We start from the raw sequence: 12,073 nt of genomic DNA on the forward strand, positions 1-12,073 counted from the left end.
TGACTATGTTGGAGATCTGACTATGTAGGAGACCTGACCTGACTTTTTAGGAGACCTGACCTGACTATTTAGGAGACCTGACCTGACTATGTAGGAGACCTGACAATGTAGGAGACCTGACCTGACTTTTTAGAGGACCTGACCTGACAATTTAGGAGACCTGACCTGACTATTTAGGAGACCTGACCTGACTATGTAGGAGACCTGACTATGTAGAGACCTGACTCTTTAGGAGACCTGATCTGACTCTTTAGGATACCTGACCTGACTCTTTAGGAGACCTGACCTGACTCTTTAGGAGACCTGACCTGACTCTTTAGGATACCTGACATGACTATGTAGGAGACCTGACCTGACTATTTAGGAGACCTGACCTGACTATGTAGGAGACCTGACCTGACTACGAGGTAGACCTGACCTGACTACGAGGTAGACCTGACCTGACTATGTAGGAGACCTGACCTGACTACGAAGTAGACCTTAATATGTAGGAGACCTGACTGTGTTAGAGACCTGAATATGTAGGAGACCTGACCTGACTATGTAGGAGACCTGACCTGACCATGTAGGAGACATGACCTGACTATGTAGGAGACCTGACCTGACTACGAAGTAGACCTTAATATGTAGGAGACCTGACCTGACTATTTAGGAGGGCTGACTGTGTTAGAGACCTGAATATGTAGGAGACCTGACCTGACTATGTAGGAGACCTGACCTGACTATGTAGGAGACATGACCTGACTATGTAGGAGACCTATCCTGACTACGAAGTAGACCTTAATATGTAGGAGACCTGACCTGACTATTTAGGAGACCTGACTGTGTTAGAGACCTGAATATGTAGGAGACCTGACCTGACTATGTAGGAGACCTGACCTGACTATGTAGGAGACCTGACTACGAAGTAGACCAGACCTGACTATGTAGGAGACCTGACATGACTGTGTAGGAGACCTGACCTGACTATTGAGGAGACCTGACCTGACTATTGAGGAGACCTGACCTGACTATTGAGTGGACCTGACCTGACTATGTAGGAGACCTGACTATGTAGAATACCTGACCTGACTCTTTAGGAGACCTGACCTGACTATGTAGGAGACCTGACCTGACTATGTAGGAGACCTGACCTGACTATTTAGGAGACCTGACATGACTATTTAGGAGACCAGACCTGACTATGTAGGATACCTGACCTGACTACGAAGTAGACCTGACCTGACTATGTAGGAGACCTGACCTGACTATGTAGGAGACCTGACATGACTATGTAGGAGACCTGACCTGACTGTGTAGGAGACCTGACCTGACTGTGTAGGAGACCTGACCTGACTGTGTAGGAGACCTGACCTGACTGTGTATGAGACCTGACCTGACTGTGTATGAGACCTGACCTGACTGTGTAGGAGACCTGACCTGACTGTGTAGGAGACCTGACCTGACTATGTAGGAGACCTGACCTGACTGTGTATGAGACCTGACCTGACTGTGTATGAGACCTGACCTGACTGTGTATGAGACCTGACCTGACTGTGTATGAGACCTGACCTGACTATGTAGGAGACCTGACCTGACTATTTAGGAGACCTGACCTGACTATTTAGGAGACCTGACCTGACTATGTAGGAGACCTGACTATGTAGAGACCTGACTCTTTAGGAGACCTGATCTGACTCTTTAGGATACCTGACCTGACTCTTTAGGAGACCTGACCTGACTCTTTAGGAGACCTGACCTGACTCTTTAGGATACCTGACATGACTATGTAGGAGACCTGACCTGACTATTTTGGAGACCTGACCTGACTATGTAGGAGACCTGACCTGACTACGAGGTAGACCTGACCTGACTACGAGGTAGACCTGACCTGACTATGTAGGAGACCTGACCTGACTACGAAGTAGACCTTAATATGTAGGAGACCTGACTGTGTTAGAGACCTGAATATGTAGGAGACCTGACCTGACTATGTAGGAGACCTGACCTGACCATGTAGGAGACATGACCTGACTATGTAGGAGACCTGACCTGACTACGAAGTAGACCTTAATATGTAGGAGACCTGACCTGACTATTTAGGAGGGCTGACTGTGTTAGAGACCTGAATATGTAGGAGACCTGACCTGACTATGTAGGAGACCTGACCTGACTATGTAGGAGACATGACCTGACTATGTAGGAGACCTATCCTGACTACGAAGTAGACCTTAATATGTAGGAGACCTGACCTGACTATTTAGGAGACCTGACTGTGTTAGAGACCTGAATATGTAGGAGACCTGACCTGACTATGTAGGAGACCTGACCTGACTATGTAGGAGACCTGACTACGAAGTAGACCAGACCTGACTATGTAGGAGACCTGACATGACTGTGTAGGAGACCTGACCTGACTATTGAGGAGACCTGACCTGACTATTGAGGAGACCTGACCTGACTATTGAGTGGACCTGACCTGACTATGTAGGAGACCTGACTATGTAGAATACCTGACCTGACTCTTTAGGAGACCTGACCTGACTAGGTAGGAGACCTGACCTGACTATGTAGTAGACCTTAATATGTAGGAGACCTGACCTGACTATGTAGGAGACCTGACCTGACTATTTAGGAGACCTGACCTGACTATGTAGGAGACCTGACCTGACTATGTAGAGACCTGACCTGACTATGTAGAAGACCTGACCTGACTATGTAGAGACCTGACCTGACTATGTAGGAGACCTGACCTGACTTTGTAGGAGACCTGACTTGACTATGTTGGAGACCTGACTATGCAGGATACCTGACCTGACTATGTAGGATACCTGACCTGACAATTTAGGAGACCTGACTTGACTATGTTGGAGACCTGACTATGTAGTAGACCTGACATGACTATGTAGTAGACCTGACCTGACTATGTAGGAGACCTGACCTGACTATTCTGGAGACCTTAATATGTAGTAGACCTGACCTGACTATGTAGTAGACCTGACTATGTAGGATACCTGACCTGACTGTGTAGGAGACCTGACCTGACTGTGTAGGAGACCTGACCTGACTATGTAGGAGACCTGACCTGTCTATGTAGTAGACCTGACCTGACTATGTAGGAGACCTGACCTGACTATTTAGGAGACCTGACCTGACTATGTAGGAGACCTGACCTGACTATGTAGGAGACCTGACCTGTCTATGTAGTAGACCTTAATATGTAGGAGACCTGACCTGACTATGTAGGAGACCTGACCTGACTATGTAGTAGACCTTAATATGTAGGAGACCTGACCTGACTATGTAGGAGACCTGACCTGACTATTTAGGAGACCTGACGTGACTATGTAGTAGACCTGACCTGACTATGTAGGAGAATTGACCTGACTATGTAGGAAACCTGACCAGACTATGTAGGAGACCTGCCCAGACTATGTAGGAGACCTGACCTGACTTTTTATGAGACCTGACCTGACTATGTAGGAGACCTGACCTGACTATGTAGGAGACCTGACCTGACTATGTAGGAGACCTGACCTGACTATGTAGGAGACCTGACCTGACTATGTAGAGACCTGCCCTGACTATGTAGGAGACCTGACCTGATTATGTAGAGACCTGACCTGACTATGTAGGAGACCTGACCTGACTTTGTAGGAGACCTGACCTGACTTTGTAGGAGACCTGACCTGACAATTTAGGAGACCTGACTTGACTATGTTGGAGACCTGACTATGTAGTAGACCTGACATGACTATGTAGTAGACCTGACCTGACTATGTAGGAGACCTTACCTGACTATTTTGGAGACCTGACTATGTAGTAGACCTGACCTGACTATGTAGTAGACCTGACTATGTAGGATACCTGACCTAACTGTGTAGGAGACCTGACCTGACTGTGTAGGAGACCTCACCTGACTATGTAGGAGACCTGACCTGTCTATGTAGTATACCTGACCTGACTATGTAGGAGACCTGACCTGACTATTTAGGAGACCTGACCTGACTATGTAGGAGACCTGACCTGACTATGTAGGAGACCTGACCTGTCTATGTAGTAGACCTTAATAAGTAGTAGACCTGACCTGACTATGTAGGAGACCTGACCTGACTGTGTTAGAGACCTGACTATGTAGGAGACCTGACCTGACTATGTAGGAGACCTGACCTGTCTATGTAGTAGACCTTAATATGTAGGAGACCTGACCTGACTATGTAGGAGACCTGACCTGACTATGTAGTAGACCTTAATATGTAGGAGACCTGACCTGACTATGTAGTAGACCTGACCTGACTATTTAGGAGACCTGACCTGACTATGTAGGACACCTGACCTGACTATGTAGGACACCTGACCAGACTATGTAGGAGATCTGACCAGACTATGTAGGAAACCTGACCAGACTATGTAGGAGACCTGACCAGACTATGTAGGAGACCTCACCAGACTATGTAGGAGACCTGACCAGACTATGTAGGAGACCTGACCAGACTATGTAGGAGACCTGACCAGACTATGTAGGAGACCTGACCTGACTATGAAGGAGACCTGACCTGACTATGTTGGAGATCTGACTATGTAGGAGACCTGACCTGACTGTGTTAGAGACCTGACTATGTAGGAGACCTGACCTGACTATGTAGGAGACCTGACCTGTCTATGTAGTAGACCTTAATATGTAGGAGACCTGACCTGACTATGTAGGAGACCTGACCTGACTATGTAGTAGACCTTAATATGTAGGAGACCTGACCTGACTATGTAGTAGACCTGACCTGACTATGTAGGAGACCTGACCTGACTATGTAGGACACCTGACCTGACTATGTAGGACACCTGACCAGACTATGTAGGAGATCTGACCAGACTATGTAGGAAACCTGACCAGACTATGTAGGAGACCTGACCAGACTATGTAGGAGACCTCACCAGACTATGTAGGAGACTTGACCAGACTATGTAGGAGACCTGACCAGACTATGTAGGAGACCTGACCAGACTATGTAGGAGACCTGACCTGACTATGTAGGAGACCTGACCTGACTATGTTGGAGATCTGACTATGTAGGAGACCTGACCTGACTTTTTAGGAGACCTGACCTGACTATTTAGGAGACCTGACCTGACTATGTAGGAGACCTTACCTGACTATGTAGGAGACCTGACCTGACTATGTTGGAGATCTGACTATGTAGGAGACCTGACCTGACTTTTTAGGAGACCTGACCTGACTATTTAGGAGACCTGACCTGACTATGTAGGAGACCTGACAATGTAGGAGACCTGACCTGACTTTTTAGAGGACCTGACCTGACAATTTAGGAGACCTGACCTGACTATTTAGGAGACCTGACCTGACTATGTAGGAGACCTGACTATGTAGAGACCTGACTCTTTAGGAGACCTGATCTGACTCTTTAGGATACCTGACCTGACTCTTTAGGAGACCTGACCTGACTCTTTAGGAGACCTGACCTGACTCTTTAGGATACCTGACATGACTATGTAGGAGACCTGACCTGACTATTTAGGAGACCTGACCTGACTATGTAGGAGACCTGACCTGACTACGAGGTAGACCTGACCTGACTACGAGGTAGACCTGACCTGACTATGTAGGAGACCTGACCTGACTACGAAGTAGACCTTAATATGTAGGAGACCTGACTGTGTTAGAGACCTGAATATGTAGGAGACCTGACCTGACTATGTAGGAGACCTGACCTGACCATGTAGGAGACATGACCTGACTATGTAGGAGACCTGACCTGACTACGAAGTAGACCTTAATATGTAGGAGACCTGACCTGACTATTTAGGAGGGCTGACTGTGTTAGAGACCTGAATATGTAGGAGACCTGACCTGACTATGTAGGAGACCTGACCTGACTATGTAGGAGACATGACCTGACTATGTAGGAGACCTATCCTGACTACGAAGTAGACCTTAATATGTAGGAGACCTGACCTGACTATTTAGGAGACCTGACTGTGTTAGAGACCTGAATATGTAGGAGACCTGACCTGACTATGTAGGAGACCTGACCTGACTATGTAGGAGACCTGACTACGAAGTAGACCAGACCTGACTATGTAGGAGACCTGACATGACTGTGTAGGAGACCTGACCTGACTATTGAGGAGACCTGACCTGACTATTGAGGAGACCTGACCTGACTATTGAGTGGACCTGACCTGACTATGTAGGAGACCTGACTATGTAGAATACCTGACCTGACTCTTTAGGAGACCTGACCTGACTATGTAGGAGACCTGACCTGACTATGTAGGAGACCTGACCTGACTATTTAGGAGACCTGACATGACTATTTAGGAGACCAGACCTGACTATGTAGGATACCTGACCTGACTACGAAGTAGACCTGACCTGACTATGTAGGAGACCTGACCTGACTATGTAGGAGACCTGACATGACTATGTAGGAGACCTGACCTGACTGTGTAGGAGACCTGACCTGACTGTGTAGGAGACCTGACCTGACTGTGTAGGAGACCTGACCTGACTGTGTATGAGACCTGACCTGACTGTGTATGAGACCTGACCTGACTGTGTAGGAGACCTGACCTGACTGTGTAGGAGACCTGACCTGACTATGTAGGAGACCTGACCTGACTGTGTATGAGACCTGACCTGACTGTGTATGAGACCTGACCTGACTGTGTATGAGACCTGACCTGACTGTGTATGAGACCTGACCTGACTATGTAGGAGACCTGACCTGACTATTTAGGAGACCTGACCTGACTATTTAGGAGACCTGACCTGACTATGTAGGAGACCTGACTATGTAGAGACCTGACTCTTTAGGAGACCTGATCTGACTCTTTAGGAGACCTGACCTGACTCTTTAGGAGACCTGACCTGACTCTTTAGGAGACCTGACATGACTATGCAGGAGACCTGACCTAACTATTTAGTAGACCTGACCTGACTATGTAGGAGACCTGACCTGACTACGAGGTAGACCTGACCTGACTACGAGGTAGACCTGACCTGACTCTGTAGGAGACCTGACCTGTCTATGTAGGAGACCTGACCTGACTACGAAGTAGACCTTAATATGTAGGAGACCTGACCTGACTATTTAGGAGACCTGACTGTGTTAGAGACCTGAATATGTAGGAGACCTGACCTGACTCTTTAGGAGTCCTGACATGACTATGCAGGAGACCTGACCTGACTATTTAGGAGACCTGACCTGACTATGTAGGAGACCTGACCTGACTACGAGGTAGACCTGACCTGACTACAAGGTAGACCTGACCTGACTATGTAGGAGACCTGACCTGTCTATGTAGGAGACCTTACCTGACTATGTAGGAGACCGGACCTGACTACGAAGTAGACCTTATTATGTAGGAGACCTGACCTGACTATTTAGGAGACCTGACTGTGTTAGAGACCTGAATATGTAGGAGACCTGACCTGACTATGTAGGAGACATGACCTGACTATGTAGGAGACCTGACCTGACTATGTAGGAGACCTGGCCTGACTATTTAGGGGACCTGACCTGACTATGAAGGAGACCTGACTATGAAGGAGACCTGACTATGGAGGAGACCTGACCTTTTTTATTTTATTTATTTTACCTTTATTTAACAAGTCAGTTAAGAACAAATTCTTATTTACAATGACGGCCTAGGGACAGTGGGTTAACTGCCTGTTCAGGGGCAGAACGACAGATTTGTACCTTGTCAGCTCAGGGGTTTGAACTTGTAACCTTCCGGTTACAAGTCCAACGCTCTAACCACTAGGCTACCCTGCCGCCCCGACCTGACTATGTAGGAGACCTGACCTGACTATATAGTAGACCTGAATATGTGGGGGGTGGATGAATGAATGGATGGGTGGATGAATGGAGGGGTGGATGAATGGAGGGGTGGATGAATGGAGGGGTGGATGTATGGCTGGATGAATGGAGGGGTGGATGAATGGATGAATGAATGGATGGGTGGATGAATGTATGTATGGGTGGATGGATGGATGAATGGAGGGGTGGATGAATGTATGTATGGGTGGATGGATGGATGAATGGAGGGGTGGATGAATGGAGGGGTGTATGCATGTATGGATGGATGAATAGAGGGGTGGATGTATGGATTTATGAATGGAGGGGTGTATGTATGGATGGATGGATGGATGAATGGAGGGGTGGATGAATGTATGGATGGATGGATGAATGGAGGGGTGTATGAATGAATGGATGTGTGGATGCATGTATGGATGGATGGATGAATGGATTGATGGAGGGGTGGATGAATGGATGGATTGATGGAGGGGTGGATGAATGGATGGATTGATGGAGGGGTGGATGAATGGATGGATGGAGGGGTGGATGAATAGAGGGGTGGATGAATGGAAGGGTGGATGGATGGATGAATGGAGTGGTGGATGAATGGAGGGGTGGATGCATGTATTGATGGATGAATGAATGAATGGGTGGATGAATAGAGGGGTGGATGAATGGAAGGGTGGATATATGGAAGGGTTGATGAATGTATGGATGTATAAAAAAATGGAGGGGTGGATGAATGTATGGAGGGGTGGATGAATGAATGGATGGGTGGATGAATGGAAGGATGGATGAATGGATGGGTGGATGAATGTATGAATGAATGGATGGGTGGATGCATGTATGGATGGATGAATGAATGGAGGGGTGGATGAATGAATGGAGGGGTGGATGAATGAATGGATGGGTGGATGCATGTATGGATGGATGAATGAATGGAGGGGTGGATGAATGAATGGAGGGGTGGATGAATGTATGGATGGATGAATGTATGGATGGATGAATGAATGGAGGGGTTGATGAATGTATGGATGGGTGGATGAATGGAAGGGTGGATGGATGCATGAATTGAGTGGTGGATGAATGGATGGGTGGATGAATGTATGAATGGAGGGGTGGATGAATGGAGGGGGTATGAATGGAAGGGTGGATGTATGGAGGGGTGGATGAATGTATGGATGGATGAATGAATGGATGGGTTGATGAATGTACGGATGGAGGGGTGGATGAATGTAGGGGTGGACGAATGGATGGAGGGGTGGATGAATGGATGGATGAATAGAAGGGTGGATGAATGGAAGGGTGGATGAATGGAGGGATGGATGAATGGAGGGGTGGATATATGGATTTATGAATGGAGGGATGGATGAATGGATGGATGAATGGAGGGGTGGATGAATGGATGGATGAATGGAGGGGTGGGTGAATGTCTGGATGGGTGCATGAATAGAGGGGTGGATGAATGGAGGGGTGGATATATGGAAGGGTGGATGAATGTATGGATGGATGAATGAATGGAGGGGTGGATGAATGGAGGTATGGATGGATGGAGGGTGGATGAATGGAGTGGTGGATGAATGGATGAATGGAGGGTTGGATGTATGGAAGGGTGGATGTATGGAGGGGTGATTGAATGTATGGATGGATGGATGGATGGGTGGATGAATGAATGGACGGGTGGAGGGGTGGATTAATGTATGGATGGATGGATGGAGTGGTGGATGAATAGAGGGGTGGATGAATGGAGGGATGGATTAATGGAGGGGTTGATGAATATATGGATGGATGGATGAATGTATGGACGGATGGAGGGGTGGATTAATGTATGGATGGATGGAGGGGTGGATGAATGAATGGATGGATGAATGGAGTGGTGGATGTGTGGAATGATGAATTGAGGTTTGGATGAATGTATGGATGGATGGATGAATAGAGGGGTGGATGAATGTATCGATGGATGGATGAATGGAGGGGTGGATGAATGGAAGAGTGGATGAATGGATGGATGCACGAATGGAGGGTTGGATGAATGGAGGGGTGGATGAATGGAAGAGTGGATGAATGGATGGATGCACGAATGGAGGGGTTGATGAATGGAGTGGTGGATGAATGGAGTGGTGGATGAATGGATGGGTGGATGAATGGAGGGGTGGATGAATGGAAGTGTTGATGAATGGAGGGGTGGATGAATGGAGGGGTGGATTAATGGAGGGGTGGATGAATGGAGGGGTGGATTAATGGAGGGGTGGATGAATGGAGGGGTGGATGAATGGAGAGGTGGATGTGTGGATGGATGAATTGAGGGGTGGGTGAATGTATGGATGGATGGATGAATAGAGGGGTGGATGAATGTATGGAGTGATGGATGAATGGAGGGGTGGATGAATGGAGTGGATGAATGGATGGATGCATGAATGGAGGGGTGGATGAATGGAGGTGTGGATGAATGGAAGTGTTGATGAATGGAGGGGTGGATGAATATATGGATGGAGAATGGAGGTGTGGATGAATGGAAGTGTTGATGAATGGGGGGGTGGATGAATGGAGGGGTGGATTAATGGAGGGGTGGATGAATGTATATGTGGATGAATGAATGGATGGATGGATGAATGGTTGGGTGGATGAATGGAAGGGTGGGTGGGTGGATGAATGGAGTGGTGGATAAATGGAAGAGTGGATTGATGCATGAATGGAAGGGAGGATGAATGGAGTGGTGGATGGGTGGATGAATATATGGATGGATGGATGAATGGAGGTTTGGATGAATGTATATGTGGATGAATGTATGGAGGGGTGGATTAATGTATGTATGGATGGAGGGGTGGATAAATGAATGGATAGGGTGGATGAATGGAAGGATGGATGGATGAATGTATGGACGGATGGAGGGGTGGATTAATGGATGGATGAATGGAGTGGTGGATGAATGGAGTGGTGGATGAATGGAGGGGTGGATGAATGGAGTGGTGGATGGGTGAATGAATATATGGATGGATGAATGGAGGGGTGGATGAATGGAGGGGTGGATGAATGGATCGGTGGATGAATGGAGTGGTGAATGGGTGAATGAATATATGGATGGATGAATGGAGGGGTGGATGAAGGGAGGGGTGGATGAATGGAAGGTTGGATGAATGTATGGATGGATGAATGGATGGGTGGATGAATGGAGGGGTGGATGAATGTATTGGATGGATGAATGTATTGGATGGATGAATGAATTGATGGGTGGATGAAGGTATGGATGGATGGAGGGGTGGATGAATGGAGGGGTGGATGAATGTATTGGATGGACGAATGAATTGATGGGTGGATGAAGGTATGGATGGATGGAGGGGTGGATGAATGGAGGGGTGGATGAATTGAGGGTCGGATGTATGGAGGGATGGATGAATGTATGGATGGATGAATGGTGGGGTGGATGAATGAATGGAGGGGTGGATGAATGTATGGATGGATGAATGTATGGAGGGGTGGATGAATGGAGGGGTGGATTAATTGAGGGGTGGATGTATGGAGGGGTGTGAGACCTGACCTGACTGTGTATGAGACCTGACCTGACTGTGTAGGAGACCTGACCTGACTGTGTAGGAGACCTGACCTGACTATGTAGGAGACCTGACCTGACTGTGTATGAGACCTGACCTGACTGTGTATGAGACCTGACCTGACTGTGTATGAGACCTGACCTGACTGTGTATGAGACCTGACCTGACTATGTAGGAGACCTGACCTGACTATTTAGGAGACCTGACCTGACTATTTAGGAGACCTGACCTGACTATGTAGGAGACCTGACTATGTAGAGACCTGACTCTTTAGGAGACCTGATCTGACTCTTTAGGAGACCTGACCTGACTCTTTAGGAGACCTGACCTGACTCTTTAGGAGACCTGACATGACTATGCAGGAGACCTGACCTAACTATTTAGTAGACCTGACCTGACTATGTAGGAGACCTGACCTGACTACGAGGTAGACCTGACCTGACTACGAGGTAGACCTGACCTGACTCTGTAGGAGACCTGACCTGTCTATGTAGGAGACCTGACCTGACTACGAAGTAGACCTTAATATGTAGGAGACCTGACCTGACTATTTAGGAGACCTGACTGTGTTAGAGACCTGAATATGTAGGAGACCTGACCTGACTCTTTAGGAGTCCTGACATGACTATGCAGGAGACCTGACCTGACTATTTAGGAGACCTGACCTGACTATGTAGGAGACCTGACCTGACTACGAGGTAGACCTGACCTGACTACAAGGTAGAC

Source organism: Oncorhynchus clarkii, chromosome 2, assembly GCF_045791955.1.
Source record: "Oncorhynchus clarkii lewisi isolate Uvic-CL-2024 chromosome 2, UVic_Ocla_1.0, whole genome shotgun sequence".
Taxonomy (NCBI): Eukaryota; Metazoa; Chordata; class Actinopteri; order Salmoniformes; family Salmonidae; genus Oncorhynchus; species Oncorhynchus clarkii.